Source organism: Prionailurus bengalensis, chromosome B1, assembly GCF_016509475.1.
Source record: "Prionailurus bengalensis isolate Pbe53 chromosome B1, Fcat_Pben_1.1_paternal_pri, whole genome shotgun sequence".
Taxonomy (NCBI): Eukaryota; Metazoa; Chordata; class Mammalia; order Carnivora; family Felidae; genus Prionailurus; species Prionailurus bengalensis.
The window spans coordinates 41051863-41079239 of NC_057344.1; the positions used below are offsets into that span (position 1 = coordinate 41051863).

The following is a 27377-nucleotide window of genomic DNA, read 5'->3' on the forward strand; positions in this document are numbered from 1 at the left end:
TCTCTGTGCTTCTGATAAATGTGTGACCAGTGGCACACATTTGGGAGGTGTCTGTGGAGCTAAAGATACAAGCCCATGGTGGTTCCCTGTAGGGGAATTGGCTCATTACCCTGATGGTAAGCTTTGGTCCTGTGGTCTCCAAAGAGGGATCCATGTACCCCAGCGGTGTGCAAGAAGAGGTAGCAAGATGATATCTCATCTTTTTAAGATCTTCTATTTCATCATATGCTTTATAATGTACATAATATGTTCACAGTATTACTTGTATATGATTTATAGATAAATAATGCATATATTGAAGGTATATGCTCAAAAATATTTTTATTGATGGGAGTGTGCAGTTTAAAAAAAGTTTGGAGATTTTGCAGACTCCGCTCAGCTGAACTGATCCACCTTGTTTCAGACCAGCCATTGTGTTAGTACACAAGTGTTGAATGGGCTCAGGTCTCCTTGTCCAGACCATGTCCTTCGCGGTGCCTGGTAAACTTGGGCACGTGGCTGCAGAGACACTCTTGGAACTATTGGCAAAGTCTTAAAGAACTGCTGAGGAGATTGGAAGCAGGTTAGGTGTCTCTTCAAGAAAGCAGATTTCACAATGCCAAATTCCTGACAAAAATTTAGAATGGATTATTAAACAGATGGTCTCTGGCACCTAGCATGGGTTCACCAGGAATGAGTCATGCCAAAATAAACTCATTTGCTTTATAATGCCTGACAATAATTTATTGAGAGAAATCATTCATTCATTCATTTTTTGGGTGTGCATGCATACATTCATGGTCCACTTGACCAGTAATTACTGAGGATCTATTATGCTTAGAGCCCTGTGCTTGGATGACATCTAGTGAACGTATCGCAGTCTCTGTCTCCAAAGAGCTCTCCTTTTAATAAAGGAGACAAACATGTACACAGATAACAATAAAATAAAGTATTTCTTAAGTGCCACATGGTGGTTATATTATAAAGAGTGACTATATTACAAACAAATGGCCCAGCATTCAGCAAAAGGAGACTACTGTAGGGACAGGGACTCCTGACAGCACTACCGTCCATTTAGCAAGGAAAGAAAACAAGAGAGCTCTACTTATAGTTATCTTTTAATATAAAATTTTGATTTTCTATTTTGTATATGTCTTATATTGGCAGAGTCTCTCATAATGTCTTTGTAGACAACATGAAAAAGAAGTTGAAGACATTTGAGTTGGGCGATAATAGTTAAGTGACTTAAACAACTAACTAGTTGGACACCTATACCCACAGTGGTGCATGGGCCCGTATCAACCCACAGAGGGTTCCAGTAATGTGCTGCTGGGCCCCTCTGCAGCCATGGACTAGTTAACCTTCCAGTTTACTGCTTGCTTGCAGACACAGCATATTTATTTAACTATGTGTGTGGGGGTAGAACATTAAATGTATTCAGACACGGAGATCATAACTGTGTTCTATCTGGTGTTAGCACGTATCTGGAGTGTTGCGTCAGGATGTCCAGATGAAAGACCGTGAGAAATGTGGACACGCTAAAAGTCTGCTTGGAGAAATGAGAATAGATAATAAAGACAGCCAGGTTTACTGAGCACATACTATGTGCAGGCACCATGGTGAGCACTGTCCATGCATGATCTCTTTTCGTCCTCCAGGTGGGAATACCCACCCTGGGCAGGGCCTGGGCTCTTGGTCTGTAAGGGAGGCCGTCTGAGGGATGTGGGACAGCCACCGCCCTCTGTGGGCATTGAAGCCAAGAGGAAGGTGGTGGTGGGCAGAACCGGGACCAAAGGGAGGGAGCTCTTGTGTGCGAGGAAGGACCTTCTGAGCCTCTGGGACAATGTTGTTCTGGAAGGTCAAGGGGAGGCAGCCCCACTACCCGCCAGGGATGTCAGAAGGACTCCGGCACTAGATGACCTTTGAGGTCCGTTCCCACTTTGAGTTCTATGATCCTGTGTGAAACGAAGGGCCTGTAGTCCGTTTGCATGCAGACGGCGGGTTTGAGGACCATTAAGAGGGACACTGATCTGGCTTCAGGGTGGCCTCCGTGGAGGAGCTACAGATGGCTTCCCTGTGGAAAGCCAGTTCCTTTCCAGAGAGGCCAGATCCGCGCCCCGAGGGAAGGGCGGAGCAAGTCTGAGCGGCTACAGCCTGGGACTTACCTTTCAGAGGAGAATAAAAACCAGCCTTCCACCTTCATACCTTCTAACGTGAAACTTTAGATTCGTTGATTATTCAGCTGAATTTTGAACATTCAGCATTTGTTAGGATGGCTGACTTCCTCCCCAAACACTGCCTCGTTTAGGAAATGCCAGACTATAAATAATCAGACTATCTGTGCCGCATCTGAAAGCATAAGCTGAAGAGTTTAAGAGTCTAAAATGCCTTCTGGGCTGCAGAATGACCCTGAGACAGAGTATTCAACTTTAAACATTATCATTAAATTTTGGGATTTTTTTTTCTACATTTTATTTATTTTAGAGAGAGAGAGAGAGCACAAGTGGGGGAAAGGCAGAGAGAGAGGGAGACACAGAATCCGAAGCAGGCTCCAGGCCCTGAGCTGTCAGCACAGAGCCCAACGCAGGGCTCGAACTCACAAACTGTGAGATCCTGACCTGAGCCGAAGTCGGACGCTCAACCGACTGAGCCACCCAGGGGCCCCAAACATTATTATCAGATAGGCAGTAAAGCTAGAATTTTAGGAAACCCAAAGCAAAATTCTCTCTCCCTCTCCCTCTCTCTGTTTCCCTCTTTCTCCTCCTCTTCTCTTCCAACCACCACCCCTCTACCCACACATTCATCGGATACCCGGTAGGACAACTCTAGTGATCAATTCACCCTCAATAACATGGTTAATTTATGTTCACAAAGTGGCGTGAGAATCTAGGATTTAGTCAGAAGAACAGACTCCAGCTTTAGTCATGGGCAACTCAGTACGATTTTCTGAGTTGCAGTTTCTCCCTTTGTAAAACAGAAATAATAATAAATATTTTAATTTTACTCATTTTTGAGAGAGAGAGAAAGAAAGAAAGAGCATGAGCAAGTGGGGGGAGGGGCAGAGAGAGAGGGAGATACAGAATCTGAAGCAGGCTCCAGGCTCTGAGCTGTCAGCACAGAGCCTGACGTGGGGCTCGAACTCACAAACCATGAGATCATGACCTGAGCCGAAGTTGGATGCTTAACCGACTGAGCCACCCAGGTACCCCAGAAATAATAATTTTTAATGATAATAAAAATCCCAGGATTGTTTTGAGCATTACACATATAGTGTATGTCATTATGTTTGCAAGTTGCAAATTGCTCTACAAATGTACATTATTACCATGATTATCATAAGACGGAAACCTCCTGCTGGTTTGAAGGTTTTTTACCGAGGTGCGTATTTGGTGTAAATGCACTGTTTGTTTTATGGATCCTCGAAGGACTGGGATAATTAGGTAAATAAATCTCTGCTAAGCCAGCATATGGAACGACCAAACCAGGTGGTCGTGTCTTTAACTCTCAATATGCACAAAGAAGATATAAGCTGTAAGGGAGGAGATCACAGTGGGGACTAAGAACTACTGTCCAGCTAAGGACAGTTCTTGAAAGGGTGTCATCAGGGGAGTGCAGGCCCCGGATGGAGCCACGTTGAGGTGGTCTGATGTCAGGCCCCCAGACCGCCAAGGCAGGAGACTCACAGGACAGGCATAGCTGGGTGAGTGGTGTGGGATGGTAATCCTACAGTAAAAAGTCTGCTTATCAAAGAGTTAAAAAAATAATAATAACAAATACCCATGGCTAGCCAGGTGCGGGAAGTTGTATTTTTCTGGAGGAAAATTGGAAGTGCCCATGAAACCTCAAAAATGTTTATGAACTTGGATGTTAGCCAGTCTAGAAAAGTATCTGGGAAAGAACCTAAGGAAATAATAACAATATTAATAACATTAATGTTATTAATAATATTAATAATTACAATATTAACATTTACAATATTAATTGTAACATTATTCAAATCAGCCCCCCAAAATTGGGAAGAAACTAAGTGTTTAGCGATAGGGAACAGGTTAAATGAAATAGCAAACACCCTCAGGACGCCTTCTGCAGGCACTAAGAGATGTCACAGATGTGAATTTTTCTCACGTGAAAAAACATGATATGCTGTTAACAAAAGCAGGTTATAAAATGTCATGACTCCCATTTTTGAAACCATAGGTATTCTTATGTGTATTATGTATGCATTTTTAAAAGTCTGCAGAGATAATCACTAGAAAAATAACAGCAGCTAACACTTCCTGAGCACTTGTTGTGGGGCAGGGCTTTACACATGTGTTACCCCCAGTTACTCCTCCCGCCCCCCCCCCCCAACTCCCACATCTCCCACTGGAGGGAGCATTCATACTCTCTCTGGGACTGAGAGAAATTAGTAAGGTGCCCCAAGGTCATGTAGCTGCTAAGTGGCAGAACACAGGTCTGTCTGACTCCAAAGCCTGGGTTCATGACCCTGCTTCGATATAATCTTCCATTTGCAATAGTGGTTATATTCAGACAGTAAGATGACGAGTTATTTTATCATTTTTCCAAACTATCTGATTATAAAAAAAAAAAAACCCTTTTATCTTATGATAAATTCCCATTTCCTGTGTAATTGAAGAAATAAGTGGGTTCCCCCCAATTGGCTAGGGTGGGGAAGTCAACCTGGGGAAATCCATGGATGCCCAAGGAGGTGAGTGGGCATGAGAGGCTACTGCAATTTTGGACACTGCCAGAAAAGCCCCCATCTTTGTGAAGTGTCAGGAACAAGGGAATACATAAATTAGGTCATTTGTCACTTTTGGCATGTATTATCTAGAAGCATGATTATGGTGTAGGTTGATGATGATAATAAAGTGCGTTTAGATGGAGCACTTATTGAGATCCTCATAAATATCCCGGGCAGCAGGCAGAGAAGGTATTTTTGTACCATTTCACGGATGAGGAGGACTGAGGCCCAGAAAGAGTAAGCAGCAGGTTCCGGGTTCTGTAGCCTGAGGTAACAAAGGCTCAGTTCAAATTGAGACGGTCTGACTCCTAGTCCAGTGTTTTCTTCATGACAAGGGGCTTTCAGGAAAGTTGTTCCAGCACTGAAACGACCCCATGGGAGTTTGGGTGGGACTGGAAGGTGCAGGGTGCAGGGTGGGTGGGTAGCAGAGAGCCACAGAGCACTGTGCTCAGAGCAGGCACTGATCCTCCCCTGCACTCATCCTCCCCTGCACTGATCCTCCCCTGCAGAAAACCCTTTATGGTCTGGCCTCAGGGTAGATGCTGCTGACCTGGGAAGCGTCCCCAACAAGCTCCTTCTCCAGAAAAGGGCTCCATTCCCCCTCCCTCCTTCTTCTCTCCCCCTCTCCTTTCCCCTCCTTTCTCCACCTTCTCCCCTTTCACTCCACCCCACCTTCTCCTAGAAAGAGAACCAGTGCTCCCTTTTTTCTCCTCCCCCTTGTAGAGAAGGAAATCCAATGATGCAAATCTGACTTTCCTTGGCTAGGGCCCCTGGAAGACCAGTGTTTTACCCTCAAATTTAAATATAAGAGGAAGTTAATGTCCTTAGATTTCCACCTCTTACCTCAGAGTCTTTTAGAGATGATCAGAGATGTTAGTGGCCCTTCCCCTCCCCCAGGCTGTCATTGTCCTCGTCACCACCGCCACCATCACCACTCGACCAGGTCTAGCACACAGCTGGCTCTAACCTGCCATTCCTGTCAAGCTGTGTAGCCACGTCCTGGCTCTTGGATGTAAGGTTACAGTGTTGGGTTAGGGGTTCAGGGAAGGAAGGTGAGAGAGTCAAAAGGGGTGGCGCAATAATGACTCAATCTTCCATGCTGGACTCCAGGAGGCATAAATTCAGACAAACTACCAGTGGCTCACAGCCATTCTGGAGGCAATATACTATTGTGCTTACAGGGAACAGCTGCGGAGTTAGACCCAGATTCATTCACTAGCTCTGTGACCTCGGTAAGCACCGCTCCTGCCTCAGTGACTTCATCACTAAAATGGGCATTCTGACAGTGCCTACCACACCTATTGTTGGATTAATAAGTGAATAATGGATGTGAAGTATTTGGACTGTATCTGTTTTCTCTACCATTGTGTACGTTGTAACATGCCTGGCACATAACAGGTACTTGGTGAGTAGTGAAGGAAAGAAAGAGAGAAGAAAGAAAGGGAAGGAGGGAGGAAGGGAGGGAGGAAGGAAGGAGAGAGAGAGAGAAGGAGGGGAGAGACTAAAGAGGGAAGGAGGAAAGAAGGAAGAAGGAAAGAAATAAAGAGTGAATGAATGAATGCATACACAAGTGCGTAGTAAGTGCTTAATAAATGCTATTATTATTATGGTCAAGTATTTAATTCTTCCAGCCCTCCTCTTAAAAGGATAAGAAGTACAGTTTTATTGATGTGAATTCGATGGCTTTTTCTCATGTCTCTTGGTGGTGAGACTGTCCGACTAAGACAAAGGTCAAATGCAGGCATAAACAAGGGACTTCTGAGGCAAAGAAGGGCCTGGAAGAGCCATCAGTTGGATCACCAGCACATAAAACCATCAGAAGTGGAGACGGTGGTGGTCTGCTACCTTAGAACATTGACTTGCTGCTCTTCCTCTTCCTTTTCTTGATCTTCCTTCTGGTTTTTCCCCCTATGGTGGAAAGAGCAGGGGACTCAAGGAACGTTGCTCTGCAACGACCCTGGACAAATCCCATTCTGTCGGGGGCTGCAGTTTCCCTTCCACAATGAGGACACAGGAGTCCTCGTCCAGTCTCTCATCCTCTGGGGCCGTGAGTCTCAGCATCAGAGAATATTTGAGTGCCGAAATCTGCAGTTTCAAAGGACTCAGGGAGCACCCCCAGGTCTTTCCAGAGGTCCTGAGGCTAAGATTGTCCTCACTCTTACTAAGATGTCATTTGGCCTTTCCCGTTCATTCTCTCATGGTGGAAAGAACATAAAAAGTTCAGTCAGTTAAGCGTCCAACTTGGCTCGGGTCATGAACTCACAGTTCCTGAGATCAAGCCCCATGTGGGTCTCTGTGCTGAGAGCATGGAGCCTGCTTGGGATTCTCTCTCTCTCCCTCTTTCTCTGCCCCTCCCCTGATTTGTGTGCATGTGTGTGCGCGTACTCTCTCTCTCTCCCTCTGAAAATAAATAAACTTAAAAAAAAAGTTCATTGATATTCGATGCGATTCACATTGCAACTAACCTTAAGAGAAGACTGACTGAGTTTTGGTGTACTAACAAGAATGTACACGATTAATAAACACTGTGAAAACACCCTGCCCTTCCCTGACTACATATCTGAGTGAGGCCAGGTCCTTCCGGTACCTCAACCAAAACAACATATTGCAACACCTTAAATGCAGAAGCAGATATGAGAATTTAGCTGTCTTTTCTTAAGGTAGGCATTAAACAGATTTGCAAAAATGTAAAGCAATAATCCCCTTTTTAGTAAATTTCTGTTTTGCTTTGGAAAATGTAGTTTTTTTCATAAAAATTTTATCTATGTTAATGTGAAATGGGCTATGTGAAATGCTATGTCCAAATGAATTAGTAAATATTAGTTTTTAAAACTCTCAATTTTAACTTCTTTATATCTATATATCTTTGTAATGTTTATTTTGAGAGAGAGAGAGAGAGAGAGAGAGTGCACATGCACATGCGGGCAGGGGAGGGGCAGAGAGAGAGGGAGAGAGAATCCCAAGCACTGACAGTGCAGAGTCTGACGTGGGGCTTGATCCCATGAACTGTGAGATCACGACCTGAACTGAAACAGAGTCAGACACTCAACCCACTGAGCCACCCAGGCACCCCAAAAGAGTGGTGCTTTTTTTTTTTTTAAGTAGGCTCCATGTCCCACATGGGGCTCGAATTCACTATCCTAAGATCAAGAGTCCTATGTTCTACCCACTGAGCCAGCCAGCTGCCTGCCCATTTTAATTTCTAATATAGTAAATATTGATAAACATAGCCCACATTTACAAAAAGCTCTGTGGGGTCCTCAATTATGTTTAAGAGGTAAAGGGCTCCTAAGACCAAAACGTTTGAGAGCTACTATCCTAAATTTACCAGAATAGGTGGGAGTCTACCATTGGGTTATCTTTTATTAACTAAGTGCTTATTATTTAACCTCTGTCACCTTTCAATTCCCCCAACTCTTCATCCTGAACTGCTTGTTTAAAATAATGAGGTTGCTTCTCTATTTTACATTTTGCCTGAATGTGAGAATTTTCAGCACTTTAGGCCAGTGCTGAGTACATAAAGATGTGTGAGGTTTAAGAGAGTGAGAACAAAGTTTTCCTAGTCTGGAATATGTTCCCCAGATATTGATCTCTTAACAAGCTTGTAGCCTGAATACATGTATAACATTAAATCCAGCAAATCAGCAACCTCCCTCCCCGATAGTCACTAACTCTTTGAAAAAGACATGAGAACTAGATGATTTTGTAGGCAGCAATGAATGCCTCTCCTAGACAAACCATTGCAGAGGACACAAAAGAAAGAAAAGCTCCCCACCCCCAGCTCATTTATGAGTTTAGTGTAGATGGTAAGACAACCAAAGACAATATAAGAAAATAAAATAATAGGCCAATGCCATAGTTTTAAAATACGTCCACAAATTCTTTGATCCGCTTCCTTTGACCAATGCCCATGCCCTCAAGTGTGGGCTGGATTTTAGTGATTTGCTTCTAGGAAATAGAATATGGTAGAAGTGATGATGTGTGATGGCTTCCAGACTAGATCATCAATAGGCTTGTGGCTTCTGTCGTGCTCTCTTGAATCACTCTGGGGGAGGCCAGCTGCCATGTTATGAAGACACGTAAGTAGCCCTATGGATAGGTCCACGAGATGAGGAATTGAAGCTTTTTGCCAATAGCCATTTGAGTGAGCCATCTGAGGACTGTGGAAGTGGAGTCTGCAGTCCCAGTGAAGCGAGCAGATGACCGCAACCCTAGCTACAGGTTGACTGCAATTTCGTGAAAGACTCAGATAAGCTGGTCCTGAATTGCTGACCCCCAGAAGCTGTGAAGTACGAAATTTGTGTGATTTTACATTTCTAAAAGATTGGAGTAATTTGTCATGCAGCAGTACCAAATTAATACAACCAGTATGATTTATGAATGCAAAAATCTTATATAAAAGTCACAACTCGGGGCGCCTGGGTGGCTCAGTCGGTTAAGCGTCCAACTTCAGCTCAGGTCACGATCTTGCGGTCCGTGAGTTCGAGCCCCGCGTCAGGCTCTGGGCTGATGGCTCAGAGCCTGGAGCCTGCTTCCGATTCTGTGTCTCCCTCTCTCTCTGCCCCTCCCCCGTTCATGCTCTGTCTCTCTCTCTCCCAAAAATAAATAAACGTTAAAAAAAATTAAAAAAAAAATAAAAGTCACAACTCTAATCAGTGGTGCTATATTAAAAGTAATATATTATGGCCAAGAGGAGTTTAACTCAGGAATACAAGGATAGTTTAGCATTAGAAGAATCTATTAATGCAATGCAACACCTTCACAGAAAAGGAAAACAAAAACTTTAATTTCAACATTAAATCCTGATTAAAAGCTTTTAATAAACTGGAACTAGAAAGTACCCTCCTTAACTAATAAATGGTATCCACAAAAACCTACACATCATCATGCTTAATGGTGAAGCTTTAAAAGCAGCCACATTTAAGTCAGTGACTAGATAAATATGCTGCCATCACTGCTTCTGTTCAACAGTGTACTGGATGTCTTACCCAATGTAATAAGACAAGAAAAGAAAATAAGGGTATAAAAAGAGCAAAAGGGACCAAAATGTCCTCATTTATGAATAATAACTGTCTATAGAGAAAAATCAAAGAGAATTATGGCCAGAAACTATTAGAACTAATAAAAGAACTCAACAAAACTGCTGGTTACAAGTTCAAGATACAAATTGATAATATTCCTATACACGGTAATAATAAAATAAAAATAGAATAAGAGATCTCACTTTTAACAGCATTAAAATGACCAGATCCCAGGGAATAAACCTAAAAAAATGAGAAAGATATTTTATGGAGAAAATTATAAGACATTAAAGACTTGAATGTGTATATAGATACACAGTATACAGAATTGAAAGATTCAATATCATAAAGTCACTTCTCCTGACATTGATAAACAAATTCTATGTAGTTGAAGTCAAAATCCCTAGAGAGTTTGTGTGTGTGTGTGTGTGTGTGTGTGTGTGTGGCATTTTCCTAAATGTATGTAGAAGAGCAAAGGGCCAAGAGAAGCTTTGATACTTTTAAAGAGGACTAAAGCAAGAAGACATTAAGACTTATTACGAACAATATTAAACTTAAGATAAAGCAATAGCAATGAAGACAGCATGATACTGGCAATGAGATAGATGCACAGGCCAGAGGGTAATAGGAGAGAGCCCCCAACAGACCCATGTACATGGAGACACCACCATAATGGGCATGGTGCTGCACGTCAGTGGAGAAAGGACAGGTTATTCAATAAACGGTGCTAGGATAATCAAGGCTCTATAGGGAAAAAATAGAACTCTTAATTCATATTATGCACAAAAATAAGCCATGTGAGGGACGCCTGGGTGGCTCAGTTGGTTAAGCGTCCAACTTCCGCTCAGGCCATGATCTCATGGTTTGTGAGTTCAAGCCCTGCATGGGGCTCTGTGCTGACAGCTCAGAGCCTGGAGTCTGGTTCAGATTCTGTGTCTCCCTCTCTCTCGGCCCCTCCCCTGCTCGTGCTCTGTCTCTCAAAAATAAGTAAATGTTAAAAATTAAAAAAAAAAAGCCATGTGGATTGAAAGATCTAAATGTAACAATCAAAACTATAAAATATTTACAATACAGGAAAATGTGCTTATGAGCTCAGGTTCAGGATGGAGTTCTCTCTCTCTCTCTTTTTTAATGTTTATTTATTTTTGAGAGAGAGAGCACAAGCAGGGGAGGGGCAGAGAGAGACGGGGGCAGAAGATCCAAAGCAGGCCCTGTGCCGATGGCAGAGCACGATGCGGGGCTCCAACTCATGAACTGTGAGATTGTGACCTGAGCTGAAGTCGGACACTCAACATGACTAAGCCACTTACCTGCCCCTAGGGTTGGGTTTCTTAAACATGACAGAAAAAGCACCAGTCACAAAGGAAATGATTGTTATATTTAATTACATTAAAATTGACAACTTCTGTTCATTAAAAGATACTATTTTAAAAAGTAAAAAGATGAGCCACACACTGGGAGAAGATATTTATATGCATGTGATTAATAAATGATTCCTATCCAGACTATAGAAAGAACTCCTCCACGTCAATAAGAGAAAGACAAACAACAGAACAGAAAAATGGGCAAAGGGCTGCTTAACAGTAATTTTGCAGAAGAGGAAAATAAGTGGCCAATACACATGTGCAAAGCTGCCCAACCACCTTAGTAATTAGGGAAATGGAAATTAAAACTGTAACGACATACCATTTTACACCTGCCAGTTTCACAAAAGTTTAAAAGTCCAACAAACTTTAGGAGCAACGGCACCACCTGCTATTAGGAGTACAAATTGAGCAGCCAGTTTCAAAAACAGCTCGGCGTTATCCAGTAAAAGTGAAGATGTATGTACATTACAGGGAAGGGATTCTGCTCCTGCCCATGTGCGCACTAGACAAATCTTGCACACGTGCAGCACGAAGCTCTTACAAGGATGCTTGTGGCGGTAATGTTTTAATAGCGAAAAGCTGAAGACAGTTCAGATTCCATTAGCAGTAAAATGGATAAATAATTCCTGGTGTTTGCATACAATGGAATACTGTACAGCAGTGAAAATTAATAAACCACTCCTGGCTGAATCTCAGGAACATCATGTTGCATAAGAAATGAAAATAGCTGGAGAAGCTATTCCATAATTCCACTTATTCAAAGTCAGAAAACATGCAAAATTAAACAATACATTGTTCATACATACAGAGGTGGCAAAACTAGAAAGAGGAGCAAGGGACTGATGAACACAAAGTTTGGGATTGTGTTGACAACTGTCTGGGGAGTGGTGGGGACATGAGGTAAAAGGAACCAGATGAAAGACTGTATGTTTTTCAATGAGGATGTCTTATTGGTTTCATAATAAAAACCTATTAAAACCTTTTTCTATTGACTTATTTATCATCTTTGAAAAATAGAACACCAACACAAGAAGGGCGCCTGGGTCGCTCAGTCGGTTGAACATCCTACTTGTTTGGCTCAGGTTGTGAGCTCACGGTTCGTGTTTTCGAGCCCTGCCTCAGGCTTTGCACTAACAGCGCAGAGACTGCTTAGGATTTCTCAGTCTCTCTCTGCCCCTGCCCTGCTCTTGCATTCTCTCTCTCTCAAAAATAAACATTACAGGGGAGCCTGGGTGGCTCAGTCGGTTGGGCGTCCGACTTCGGCTCAGGTCATGATCTCACAGTTCGTGGGTTAGAGCCCCGCGTCTGACTCTGTGCCGACAGTTCAGAGCCTGGAACCTGTTTCAGATTCTGTGTCTCCCTCTCTCTCTGCCCGTCCCCTGTTCACGCTCTGTTTCTGTCTCAAGAATAAATACACATTTTTAAAAAATTAAAAAAAAATAAACATTAAAAAATACTTGCAAAACAATACTTGCAACATTCAACAGTTGTTGAATTTTTATAGTATATACTTATTAGTAATGGAATGAATATATTAGTATTAAGAAAAATTAATTAATTGATAATTAATGAACAAAATATATTAATATTGATTAGTATGAAGGAAAATGGATTGGCAAACCATGAACAAAATTAAAGTGTTGATCCTAAAGCACAATAACCCAGTTGGGCTCCAGACCCTACATTCAGACTGCCTGGGCTGGAAGCTGGCTCTGCCTGTTCTTAAGTGGGTTTTTTGATTGCTCCATGCCTCAGTTTCCTCATCTATAAACTGGGCCTACTGATAGTAAATAATTCTTCACAAATGAATTGTAAGAATTATGTAAATGAATGTCAAGTGCTTGGAACAGTGCCTGCCACACAGTAAGCACTGGATATAAAGTCGTATGTAAATATATAAACCAGAGAGAAGAGGGGCTTGTGAAAGACCCGGGGTGGGGGGGGGGGAGGGCGGTGCTGAATTTTCAAGGCATCCTCCCAATCTCGAAATAGCCTGGGCTTGCACATCACGCGCTGGGACAGCTTTGTGGCTCCCTTTGAGAGACTGAAGAAAGAAAAAGGTATTACATGGCAGAGAGCTTGTGAAAGTTCTTGAGAGAAGTCTGCTGACAAGGGAGTGACAATGTCACTTCAGCCCATATCACAAAAAGCACCCATCCCTGCCTGACTGACCCAGGGAACGCTGCTCCAGGGATGAATTCGGGGGGATCACGCATGTCGTGGGTCCACTTCTTTGAGACCCAGCTGCTGGCGTGGCGGGTCCTGATTCCTTGAGCCTGTTGTTAGTTTGCCCCACATGTGCCTGGCCTTCCCCCCAGCCCTTGGGGTATCCACGAGAGAAGAACCTTGGGTTGCCTGGGGGGGATGTGGTTCTGGGATTAAATTCTGAGGTGCCCCAGCTCCCCGAGTCACTCAGCTGCTGGAGCGTAGGGCTCAGAGACCTGTGGGGGACTGTCTTGCCACAGGAAGTACCACACGAGGACCTCACACAAAGCATCAAGCCTGCCTGACAGTCTACCCTTGCCAAAGATTTGACATTTGTTTCTACTTACAGGGCATTTTCTAAATTGTGTTATACTCCATGCTTCCTTGCTGGCCTTTTTTCCTCAGGGACTGGAAACTCTGAAGAGAAAAACAGTCTTTCCTCTTCTCTGGATGGTGAAATGGCTTCTTGCTCTTATCATGCTGCTGGTGACAACCATGGATTAATTCCTGAAACCTTTACTGAGAATGTGCAATGTACCAATCCACACACGATCGATTCCAAACCCATTCCTACACCTAAGTGAGGTGCCGGGCAACACTCTGCATGGTGGACTAGGCTAGCCCAATATTTGTTGGCAAGTAAGACCATTTGCCCTGTGGTAGAGTTGGTTGAAGTCATGCCTAACATGACCAGCTTCTTTCACATCTTTTAGGCTTCTGGGCCCCTTAAAAAACAAAAGCCATTGTTTCTTATTATATGCTTCAAAAGACATCTGTAAGGACTTGTTCTATAATGATTGTGGTGGTTATTTTTAGTCAAAATGTGGCCCAGAACCTGCTCTGCCCTCCCCACACCACGTCAGGTGCTGGTCTGCTTGGAGACCAGCCTGCACTGGGGTGCTTTCCAGCTGCTGTGGAAAACAGAGGGTCATGGAGTGGCCCTTGGTCACGTTTTCCACGGCAGCTGTGCCCTCACAACAGGACCGTTTGGATCTGCAGAAAAGCTCCTAAGCCAGATGGTTGCCTGTCAGGGGACCTGGACCAGCCTCAGTCTAGTGGGAGGCTGAGAGGCATGTGAGCGAGGACAGAGTGAGCCTTCCTGGGCAGGACGACCACAGAGGTGTCAATATGCTTTTGAGAGGAAAACCAGGATACATCTCACATACATGGCAGCCCCATCTAGGTGAAGCCACTCCCAGGCCCCAGGGAGACTGCCATTCTCCAGGCCTTACAGCTCAGCTCCAATCCTTTGGGTCATCTGTCCCCTCTGCCAGCCACCAACTGCTACTCTAGGGCACAGTGTTCTCACGAATAAAGCCACTCTGGGACGATGCCACCTCATCCCACTGTGTGATGGACGGATGCTGCAAAAGAAGCCTTCCCAAGCGTCGCCTGCAGCAGCTTGGCCTGAGATGGGCCTCGCACCGGCTCTGTGGGCAGCCCCCGCCTCTTGGAAGCTGTGGTGTGGGGAGCTGCCTTGGCCCCCCTTCCCTCTAAGCGGCTGTTTGTGGTGACTCACCTCTGGTTCCCAGGAACCTTGTTATTTTGGGCCCTGATATTATTAAGGTTGTGCCCAGATTCCCTGCAAATCAGCAATTCAGGAACACCGGGGCCGTCCAGTGAAAGCATGTTAAAAACAGAGGGCCAGAGCCGCAGGCCCCTGCCCACCAGGGGCTGGTTAGCACAGAAGGCCGGCGGCTCCCCCAAAGTCCTCTGCCCATGCACGGAACGCTGCCCCCTCCTGGGGTCTTTGTGTCCTGGAGCCTCCTCTGGGAGGCCTTGCCTCTGGAAGACCCGCGCGGCCCGCCGGCCGGCCCGTGAGGGAGAGGCGGCTAGCAGATCCTACTTCGCCTCCTCCCTCCGGCGCACCTTTCGGAAGGGGCTGTCCGTCCCGCTCGCGGCCTGGTGAGCTGGGCCCGGCGCCCAGGGTGGGGGAGCGGGAGCCGGCGAGGGTGCTGCCGTAATCTGCGAACCCCAGGCGGGCTCCTCCCCTCCGCCCGAGAGCTGAGCTCCGGGGCAGCCCGATAGGGAGCCTCTGCTGCCGATAAGGCCGTCGGAGGGCCGCGCTCTGCGGCCACCTGGCTCCAGACGGCCCAGGCCCGGCACAGGCACGGCGCGTCCCGAAGCCCCAGCTGTTCCCACAGCCGACCGCGACGGACCCCCGGAGGGATCCTGGTTAGGGACCGGCATGTCCTTAACGAGAGGCTTCCTCAAAGTGAGTGCCGCAGCTCGAAAGGGAGGAGTGGTGCTTGGGAAGGGCGGGGAGCCGGCCAGGGGGTGCCAGAGAGCAGAGCCGTCTGTGTGCTCATCTAAGGGCACCCCCTGGGCTCCAGGCTTTGTAAGAGCGTCAGCACTCATTTGCTTGGTTGCTGATGGTGTTAGGTGGCCTCTGCTTGACTCAGTTAGTCCAGTTCATATGTTTTACAGCCCGAGATTTGCTGTCAAATTGAGTTCCACCTACCTGGTTCTCTGAATTATGTTCTGCCCGCATTAGGGGTTGGGAAGAATAATCTTCAGATTATATTCCTTCTTTGGTCTATTGAGATTCTAGAAGCTTTCCTTTGACTCTGCTGAGCAGTGTATCTTTCAGGTGTGTTTTCACAGGCTGGTGGCCCTGAAGGACAATAGGGGCACCTGAGAATGTGGGCTGCTCTGAGGGAAGTGGGGGTGGGGTTGGGTCACCCTCCTTGGGAAGGGGGCTTGCTTGTTTTCCTCAGTGACTCACAGAAGCCAGTCACCTCATTGTCACACGTTTATTGTTCTTGAAACACTGAACTTTGGATTTGTGTTGTTAACTTACTAGAGGGAGAAAAGCCTAAGAAAGAGGGGCAAAAGGCTTCAGAGTGGTTCTGGGAGCTAGGGTCTGATAGATACTCTTTAAACAGCAATGGAGCATTACAGGGAGCTATTCCCCCCCACCTCCAATTCTCCCTGTAGTGATAGGACATATCACCATCTAACAGCATGGCAGGTCTGCTGTCTTTAACGTGTCCTGTGTCACAGTGAGGTTGTTGGTTTTAGTGGGGGATTCAGAGGCCAGAGTTGGACCCTAGGCCACATCCTCAGAGGGAGCCCAGTATAATCGTCTGGGAGAACATGTCCCCTTCTAACTTGTGTAAGAGTCTTTGGGTACAAGGAAAACCATATTAAGTGGGAATATGTTTTTAGTGGTTGAGCATCTTTACAATTTGCCTTCCTGATGATAGATTTCCTTCCCCAGGAAGGGGAGGGTCTGTGGGGAACCAGGGGACTCCCACTTAGCCTCACCAGCAGCAAGCAGAAGCCAGGCCCAGTGCATCTGAGTCTTTTCCTTTCACTGGGCAACCCTAGACCACAGTTTCAAAGTGAGTCTTGGAGGCTGTTCCATAACAGACCTCAGAGCTTGGGGAGGTGACGGTGAGTGGTACATGAGCCGCAGGAACTGTCTTCAGACCCAAATGCGAGCACGGCGTCTTGCAGGATTAAGGAATGGGTTATGAACAAATGTTTGAAGGGAGCATGACTGCTTTCACCAACCAAATAGCCTTGGGAGAGCCACATTTTCTGTGTGTGTCAGTTTCTTTCTGGCTACTGGGTGGGCTGGGCAGCTGAATGTGAAAACAGTAGGAAAGGAAACAAAAGCCTTGAGGGTTTTTATAAGCAGGGTCACATAAACTCAGCTGACCCTGGACTTCAGTGGTCAATTATAATTAGTTTCTAAACCCAGGTTGTCACCCCTCACCCCAAAATGATGTGGCCAGTGTCTTTGCAAAATCAGCTGACTTATTCTGAGTTTCATCTAAGTGAAGCGTATTTAGAAAGACAGGGTTTTTTTGTTTTTTGTTTTTTGGGTTTTTTTGGGGTTGTTGTTGTTGCTGTTACCAAAAAAAATAAAAGAGAAAGTAAGAAAGACAATAGGGTGCTTCCTAAAGGTAAAGTAACTGAAAATCTTTGTCCTCAAGGTCTGTTCAACATTTAATAAGCATTCATCAAGTACCTGCTTCTGTCAGGTGCTGTTGTCGGCACTGGGAATATAGCAGGGAACAGAATAGACACAAATCCCTGCCTTGTGGAGCTTACATTCCAGCTGCACAAGGAGACAGACTGAAAACAAAATAAATGAGTACTCCTTTACTGAAAGATGAGGAGTGCACGGGACAGGAACATGCAAGGGGATAGGAAGCCTGGGGAATTCTGCTGTGTAAATAAGGTGCTCAGAGAAAGTCTCAGTGAGGTTCACTTTGGCTGTTATGTTTCAAACTTAGATTCCACATGGCCATTAATAAGGATTCTAGTTTGATGTCAAGAATCTTAAATACTAAACTTTGTTGATTATGAGAAGCTACAAATTTTTGAGTTAACATTCTCACTGTTGAGACAGATTACCTGTAGAATCCAAGAGAATTCATGATATTTGGGTATGCAGTTATCTGTGTCAGATTCTTATGGTATTGAGTTGGACACTTTTCTTTCTGGCTGGCCAAGTTGGTTTGATGACATTTGAATCAGGCCTCTGCTGTTTGTGTGGCCAGCATTTCTTGTGTCAAACTGCTGATGATTGTATTTGTCCATTATGATTTGGGGGGGAAACTTTTGTAAAATGGCTAGTTAAATGTGTTATGGGCACTGACAAACATAATACTCTTGGCTAGCAGCATTCTTGAAAATAAAAAAATATTGTTTTTTGTATGTCCTTAAAAAAAAAAGCCACTTGACCAAAGAATTGAAGGAGGTGGGGGAGAGAGAGCCATTCACAACTCTGGGGGAAATAGTAAATGCAAAGGTCCTGAGGCAGGCATGTGCCATGGGAAGACCCAGGAGACCAGTGTGGCTGGGGCAGAGGGAGGAGGGCACTCTGAAGGAGTGAGGTCAGAGAGGTGATAGGAGGGAGATATTAGTGAGGGGGCAGGGGTGCAGAACACCTAGGGTCTTGTATACATTGTAAGGACCTTATTTTTACTTTGAGACAAGAAGCATTACACAATCTTGGGGGTAGACAAACAGTATGATTTGACTTCTTCCCCTTCCTGTGACTTCCTAACGCCTTTGAAACCAAACTCCCAGGAATGGGCTATGAAACAGAACTAGAGTGTGGCAGCGGAGTTATCACTGACCTCTAGTGCACTTGTTCTCAGCCTTTTTTCCTCTGGGATACACAGAACTGCTTGTTGACATAGTTACACATGATATATTTCACAGCCATACCTGGGTATTGATAATCCCCTTCTCCCTTACACTCTCCAATTTAATGAGAAAATAAATAGTGCCACAGATGCTCTTTACTTAAAAAATTGCCATGGGTAAAATTAAATAGAAAATGGAAGCCTCTACAAAATCACAATTCATATGCAGTACAGTAATTTGTAATCACAGCTGCTGATCCTTCCCTATTTCCTTTGGACCTCCACACGGATAAAGCAGACGGTGGTTCTGGAACACTAGCTGTCAGGAAAGCTTATCGGGTGTGAGCATGTTGAAAGCAGAGTAGCCACAGAGGGGGAAGTTTGCATTTGCTCTAAGTTTTAAGAAGTATGAATGAGGGACGCCTAGGTGACTCGGTTAAGCATCTCACTCTTGATTTCAGCTCAGGTCATGATCTCACGGTTTGTGAGATGGAGCCCCGAGTCGGGCTCTGCGCTAGCAGTGCTTGGGATTCTCTCTCTCCCCCTCTCTCTGCCCCTACCCCGCTGGTGCTCACCCGCACACGCTCTATCAAAATAAATAAATAAACATTTAAAAAATAAAAATTAGGGGCGCCTGGGTGGCTCAGTCGGGTGAGCATCTGACTTCGGCTCAGGTCATGATCTCACAGTCTGTGAGTTCGAGCCCCGCATCAGGCTCTGTGCTGATGGCTCAGAGCCTGGAGCCTGCTTCCGATTCTGTGTCTCCCTCTTTCTCTGCCCCTTCCCTGCTCATGCTCTGTCTCTCTCTGTCTCAAAAATAAATAAAAACATTAAGAAAAAAATTTTTTTTTTTAAAATAAAAATTAAAAAAAGTACAAATGGTCTTCCTCCAGGGGTCTTGCCCTCCAGGACCCACCTTTTTTTTTTTTTTTAAATATTTTTATTTATTAAGTTTCAATTTAATTTCTTAAATTTTTAAAAATTTTTTTTCGGGGCCCACCCTTTACACACAACCTAGGTGATTTTGTAGAACGGCAAATATCATCGCGTCACTCCCCTGCTTTAAATCTTCAGGGGCTTCGTGGTTTTTGGGATAGAATCCAGACTCCTTCATGAGACCCCTCCTGTCCTGGCCTGCCCATCTTTGCCACTCTGCTTCCTACCTCTGACTCCATGAGAATTGCTCCAGGCACACCAAACAGGCTGCATGTGGAAATTTTCACATGATGTTCGTAAGCTTCTCCTGAGGGGCCTTGCATTTGTCTTGTTCACTGTCGCATCCTCGGCAGGTTGCACAGCACCTGGCAAGTAGTAGGTGCTCATTAAATGTTGGTTACATTTAATTACTTCCAAAACTCCTCACAGCCGAGTCCTTCCTACTAGTGTGGTTGGTCACAAACCTGCAATCCCAAATCACTGCCCTAGTGGTTTCTGTATTGACCTTAAAAAAAATTCACAAGATCGTTCTTCTTCCTCAGAACTCTCCTTGCACTTTCTTGGAACCTCCCTTAAGGCCCTTCTCATTTTCTCTCTCTTTACGCTTATTTACCTCTCATCCCCTACAAGTGGGGCTGCCAGGAGAGGAGGAGCAGCCCCAGCTGAGTCATGTTTGAGTCACATCTCCGACTTTCCCTAGCATCAACCATGGCCTTGAACATGGGGCTGAACTTGTCCAAACCATGAGTATCGACTGTTAGGAATATGTTGGGTCATTTATTTGGAAAACAAATCTCCAACAGGCCCTGTGAGAAGTCGGCAGCCCCAGTCTAATGCCCCAGCTGGCCAAGCGTCCCACTTCCTGGGACTGGCCCAGTGGGGACGGAGGCCCGTGTGAATCTGCTCAGGCCACATTTGGAGTTTGTCATCATTTTCTGACAGGCAGTGACAACCAATTAGAGATCTAGTGAGAAACAGAATTGTTTTCTCCCCTGCCTCCCGCTCACCCTTGACCACACCACCCCTCTGTGGCTTGCTCTCTGAGTAGAGGCTGATTTATCTCCCGAATTGACTGTCACGGCAAAGGAAGGAAGGCGTGTTAAGGGCGGAAGCGGTCCCACAGCTAATGGGCCTGGCCAACCAGCTGCTGAAATGAGCTTGGAGTGGAAAGTGGTCAGGGAAGGAGGCAGCAGAGATTGCTAGAAGAGAGGACTTGCTTAAGGACAGATTAGTACAAACAGAACAAGTAAACAACCCCACTCTCCCGCCTGGGGCTGGAACCCGAGCCCTCTCCTGAGAAAGCTGCAGGCACCAGTTGTCACTAGGACACGGAGGAGGCGGGGAATGGGGGTGGGGGGAGCCGGTCTCGCTCTCCCCAGGAAGATCGCGGTCGGAAAACCACCCAGCCCTTTCCAGGAGTGGATTCTGAAGCATTATTTTGTAAGAGAGAGCACCTGGTTTCAATTTCCTTCGGGAAATTGCAAGTAAAAGCTGAAAAGAAACTGGCTTTGGTCCAGTCCTGTCCTCTGATGGCCCAGCCATTGATCAAGGGTGATGATGATTTGCAGACAATGGAGCAGATTTCAGCTCCTCGGAAAAGCCTCCTGGGGCCCCACTCTCTTGCCCATTCTAGCCACCTCTCCTCCCAGTGGGATGGGGTAAGGTGGGGTCATGCACCCGTGGTTTTCCTTTTCTCCAAGGGTGGGGGAGGGCTAGGGGTGTGTCACCTGCAAGCTGCACCTTGGGGCAGGTGAATGTTTCTGTCTGGTGGTATGACCCGAAGGTACCAGCAGAATCCCTGTCTTCTAACACCATCACCCCAGGTCTGCAGTGAAGCCTGAAGTTCCAGCACTGGAGATTATTCGTTAGGTTCTTAAAAGGGGTTTTGAGCTCCACACCTTTTGTGTTAATTGCATACACTTAAGCCTTTGTAATAGGATCTTGAATGGTACAGATGCAGGGGAATAATTCTTATTTTCATGGGATTAGTTGAGGATTTAGGCAACAGCAAGGAGTGGGATTGAGGGCAGGCTCATGGAACAGGGGCCTGGAGAGGGGTGAGGTGCTGGAGGAGGGGGCATGAAGGAAGAAAAAGCTCACTCTCTTGCCTAGGACAGTGACTGGGCCCTAAGATTCCTTCCTAGGTATTTGTCTATCCCAAGATCTGGATCCAGGCAAGCTGCCCGTGACAATATGGAGTGTGCGAGTTGATGAGTGCTGTCGGGCTGAAAGTGGCCGTAGGCACTGGTGATGGAGTTGCCAGATGTGAATACCTTTCTCGTGCACGGGCCATCCAGGTGGCAATGGGGTCAGCCTGGGAGCTGGCCAGGCTTCTTGGAACCGGCGCCAGGGCTGATAAAACTGTGCCCTTCCCCTCGACTTTTCAAACACTGTGTGGAATTGATGCCAAACGTGGCTGGTGAGCTCTCTAAGCAATAGAAATCGACGAGAGGCCAAAGGAGAGTTCCAGACAAGGTTTTATTGGGGTCTGTGCACAAGGGAGGGACACAAAATGTCCTCAGGCTGACTCCCCGAGGCAAGGTCAGGGAGAGTTTCTTAAACTTAGATGGGGAAAGGATGGTGTTGAAGCATGTAGAGGTGGGGTTTTTCTTGGCACTGGCGTATGTTAGAGATCATGCTTGTCCATGTATGTCTCGTTAGCATGTTAAGTCTCCACCCTAGGCATGAACTTTAGCATTTCAATAAGGGAAAGGTAACTTGAGGGTACTCCTGGCGGTCACTGTGCATACTGTAATGCCAGCTTCTGGGTCCATCTGCTGCAGACTGGTTTGATCTGGATCTTACTAGTTCTTTTGGGCGACTGGCTCCCTCTTTTAAGTTGATGTCCTGCTTTCTGCATTCCTATAGGATTTATTGCTCAAGAAACACAGATTCATGAGTTTACTTTTAAGGGAGTTTTTTCTTTATGGCATAGTTGCATTGCATTAGGGTTTGGGGAGAGGGCCCTGAGTCCTGTCCCTTTTCTCTCTCAGAATAATATCATTTTACAATATACCAAGTATAGCACTTTCTTTACATACTTTGTCTTAATGTGATATGCATATATATTTTTTTAAGATTATTTATTCATTTTGAGAGAGAGAGAGAGAGAGAGAGTGAGCACATGTACCTGCTAGTGAGTAGAGCAGGGGCAGAGAGAGAGAGAGAGAGAGAGAGAGAGAGAGAGAAAATCTAAAGCAGGCTTCATGCTGGCAGCATGAGAGCTCAACATGAGGCTTGATCCTGGGAACCGTGAGATCATGACCTGAACCGAAATCAAGAGTTGGACTGAGCCACCCAGGTGCCCCTTAATGTGATATTGAAGTTACCCTGCAAAGTAGGCATTATTATTGTCACTTTCCAGATGAGAAAACAGAGGCTGAGCAGCAAATTAACTGGTCCAAGCATCACAGCTGGGTTCCCAACTTTTGTCTGTCCCCTAACACTCTGTAGGTGGATGCTGACAGGTGCACATCTTTCTCACCTCAAGGACTGGTCACACTGAAATTATTGTTTTATGTGCCTGTTTCTCCCCCCCCCCACACCCCCTAATCTGTATTCCCAGTGACCAACCTACATGGTGCAGGTGGTCTCACTCAAGCAGTGCTGAAGGCCTGTGGGCTCTACAGCCAGACCACCTAGGTTTGAATCCCTATTCTGCCACTTTCTAGCTGGTCCAAGGAGGCCAGCTATGGACCCTAATGCAACATGCTAAAAACTCTGGATATTTCTAGCTGGTCCAAGGAGGCCAGCTATGGTCCTTAATGCAACATGCTAAGAACTTCCTACCTTCAACACAGCTTCAATTCAGGTCAATAGAGTTTACAGAGTAGGAAACAGGAAAGGGTAAGTGCTCATTAGTGGATACTGGAATGGGGAAGAATTAGAATTAGAATTAATTCTGTTTGTCAGTTGAACAAGGGAGCTTGTCAGGGAAACTTCGTAGAGGGAGAGGACTTTGAATGGCCTTGAAAAATCTGTAGAATTTCACAAAGCAGGGTTTGGGAGGATGTTGGCTGCAGAGAAAGCATGGTCAAAAGTATGGAAGGTGTGGAGATACCACGTGTGTCTGGGAAAGGTGTGTGGTCCAAGTGTTCAGAGACAGGTGGGTGGTGGGAGAAGAGGATGAAAGGTGGGCAGGGGCTAGACTGAGTTTCTGAACATCAGCCTGAGACTTTGGATTTTATTCTGCAGATGTTGGGGAATCAGCAAAGGGTTTTGAGCAGGAAAGTATCATGATCAGAACACTCCCTGTGGCAGGGTTCAGGAAGACGGGTCATTGGAGTGGCAGGGAGTGGAAACCAATTAGGAAAATACTGCTGCTCTCCAGGTGAGAATTGATGACATCCTAATTAAGGGGAGTGGCAGACAATTCACATTATCGAGTAGCTTCTGTGTACCAATCACCCTGCTATATTGTTTACACCCCGCCGCTCATTTAATGCTCACAGAAGCCACGTAGGAATTACCACCCATGTTACAGATAAGGAAACTGAGTCTTGTTGCAGTCAGGAGAAGAAATAAGGTTGTTGTCTGGGGGTGTCGACAGGCTGCTCATATGTGTGCCCCTGTGGTTTGGGACCTGGTCCTCAGCTTGTAGGCCGGGTTACTTGACTTTGAGGCACAGAGAGGCGGGTTTGGGAACTGACTTAATGCCAGTCCGACTCATAGGACTCTGGTGTTGACGTCAGCCTGCCAGCTTTACAACGGGAGGTATGACGTCTCTGGTCCTCTGGTGTTCCTGTGTTCTTCTTTGTGTTCTCTGGTCAGTGAACTGCATCCCATTAAGAAATTCTACCCGGCAAGTCAGTTATAACAGTATTCTGGTAAGCACCAATCAGAGAAATCAGCTGGGGGTGGGGTGTGGGGGGGATGATCTTGAAGAATAGGTCATCAAGACTGTGTTAAGGCCTGATGAGCCATTCATACCCCACAGCCGAGAGCATCACGTTTGTTATAAATTGCTCATTAAACAACATAGGAATAGAAAATGAGTCTCGTTGCCTGTGCCGACACACCAGTGATTGGAAGCAGCTGCCTGAAATGCTGTATTCAGAAAGATTCTGAAGCCACTTGTAGGCTGATGGGCAAGAGTGTGATACATTAGCAGCCTCTGCCAGGGCGCCAAGTTGGGGGGAGGGCTGATGTATTAGTGGGAGTGTTATTGTAGCCAGTATTGTTTGTCTTCTTTATGTCTCTCTCTCTCTCTCTTTTTTTTTTCCACTTGAACTGCAATCAGATAAACTATGTTCTAATAGTTATTTGAGGGATACCCAGTCTTTCAAGACTTCTGAAGCTAACTAGTGCTCTGCATTATGTGTTGATTTTGCTGGCTATCCCTCAGAAGGTAATATAGTATCACATATTAGAAAGTTCCTGGGGCACCTGGGTGGCTCAGTCGATTAAGTGTGACTCTTGAGTTTGGCTCAGGTCATGATCTCATGCTTTGTGAGTTCGAGCCCCATGTCAGTGTGGAACCTGCTTGAGATTCTCTCTCCCCTATCTCTGCCCCTCCTCTGCTTGCATGCGTGTGCTGTCTCTCTCTCTCTACTCAAAATAAATAAATAAACTTAAAAAAAAAAAAAAGGAAGTTCCCCATCTCTCCTAGCTACCACTCTCAGGTTCTAGGGGGTTAAATTCAGGTCAGTGGCAGTGTGTACATTCAGACCTAGACTTGGAGGAGTGCAGCTCCTCCTCTCACACTGAAGTAGAGGCATTGTTGCTCTTTTCTTGGCCTAATGAGTGTGAATTGCTCCTCGGTATCACCTGTTGGACTGCAGCTTCCCAGCCCAACTTCTCCAAGCTTTTAATCGAATCACCAACAAACCAGGACTGTGTGCCCCTCAGGCCGGACCTGCCCCTCCATCCCTATCTCTCTGTGCCAATCCAAACACCACCCCTCCTTTGGGCCAGAGAAGGCCCACTGTCCTCTGCAGGTGTTGGTTCCCTCTGCCCTTGGCACCCCTTAAAGTCATGACCCTCATCTAGCAGTTGGTCTATCTCTCCTTCACAATGTCTCTGGCACTAAATAAATACTGTGGAGTTAAAACAAAAAAAAGAATGACCATTGAACTCTGACTTGTGTGTGTGTGTGTGTGTGTGTGTGTGTGTGTGTTGAAACATGGAAATGTGGCAAGGTTGTTGCTTTGAATGATGGGTTAAATGGATTCTGCTCCAGCCCTGCCTTTATTCTTTTCCTTATGAAATCCCTTATAGAAACAGCCTTTTATTAGAACTGCAGTTTTTCTCAGATTTGGTTAAAACACATTTGCAGATGGAATGATGAGCTGACTGGTTGGGAGGTTTGGATATTCAGTCTCCATCTAAATTGTCTTCCTTTGGGGTTTTGAAAAATCACTTGTGAATGCCCTTGCTCCTCTACCTGAAAAAATGCAGACAGTAGCACTTAACACTGGCGACCACAAGGAGTTTGGTGTTGGGTGCTGAGTTAGTATTAGCAGGTTGTTCTGAATGCCTCAGGCACGAATTGTTATTTAAACAGGTGTTCCAGGATTAGGACAACTGTGGTACCCAGTCCTGTTTCCCTAACTCCATTCATTTGCTGCATGGCTGTTAGGAATTTTGTTTCTAGCCTTTGAATAGATGGGATTTTTGGAGCAAGAAGTGCATGGTGCAGAAAAAAAAAAAAGTGCATGGTGCAGTTTTAATTTGTTAATTAAGAGTCTTTGTTTGAATCTAATTTTGTTTGCATAAAATAAAAATGCATACAGATTAGGACCATCGCCTGATAACTGAACTGGGGGCGGGTTCCTGGAAGCTCTTTCAGGGCCCAGGGGCAGCAGGAGGGCTGCTTGAAGATCCCTTCCATGTTGCCTTTCACACAGGGAGGTCTTCCTCTGAAATGTTCCTAATTCCTTTAATCCCATCATGACTTGCTTTCACTCCTGTTCCTTCAGAGTCATGCCCCAGAGCATTCTCCAAGCTGATAAGTAATTACTGAGCACCTGAGATGGGATGGTTCTGTGGGGATGCAGACGTGAAATGAATGGGCTGTGGTGGCTGCCCTTAAAGCCCTCTCAGCCGGGAAGTAGGACACAAACCACTGTGATCCCAAGGAAGAAAGGAATCTACCACCAGGGGTACAATGCTGTGGACATTCTAGGAGAGAATATTGCAAGCAGAGGCAATCGAGGGGAGGTCCATGAACATAGTGCCTTCAAGTGGGATGTAAGGGACAGATTTGATGCAGACAGTGGAGAATGGAGGAAGAGGGGAACGTGGAAGGGCGCCCCAGAGGAAGAAGCCACCGTGGGGAAAGATCCTGAGCGGTCAGTGGGTTTTTCTGTTAACCTGGGTAGAGAAAGAAGACAGGTATGAGATCAGGCTGGGAAGTTAGCTGGAAAGTAGATGAAGAAGGGCCTGCCAGGGTGTTCAAAGGACCTGGAGAACAGTGGGGAGGAGCGGAAGTGTTCTGAGCCGCAGGATCCTGGCTGTGGTTCAGGAAGCCGGCTCTTGCGGTACCGTGTAAAGTGGATGGGAGGGAGCCTGGCGGGGCGTGCTGAGTCGTCCAGGTGAGACGTAGTGAAGTTCTGGTCTCAGTTTATTAAAATGGAAAGCCATGGATGGATGGGAGAGAGCAAACTGAGGGAAGGAAAACAAAAGAGCCTCCTGAGCCCTGTGCCGGGTCCTGTTCTAAGAACCACACAGGTATTCACTCATTTAATCACTGTGGTGACCCCCTATGAATTGTTGCGTGTCATAGGTCAGGAAACTGAGGCACGGAGAGATTTAATTTGCTCAGGGCTACGTAGCTAGGAAGTGTTGGAACTGTGATATGAAGCCAAGAAAGCTGGCCCTCAGATCCTGACTCCTTAACCCGTCCCTTTTTCTGCTCTCATATGAGGAGACTCAGGAAGAAAAGTGGAGGCTGGCTTCTCTCTTCCCTGACCACGTGGTGGCATCTCATGTGGGACTCCCAGGAGCGCACTCCCCAGATGCTTCACTCGGGGGTGTATTTGGCCCTGTGGCAGGATCGTGGCAGACCCACGATCCTTCATATCAT

General features: G+C 45.8%; 1 protein-coding gene across 17 annotated transcripts in view; it reads left to right on the plus strand.

The window, feature by feature from the left end:
* The window catches only part of ANK1 (ankyrin 1), a 219784-nt gene that overhangs the window by 67527 nt on the left and 124880 nt on the right, over nucleotides 1-27377 (plus strand). The gene's annotated exons all lie outside the window — the stretch shown is intronic.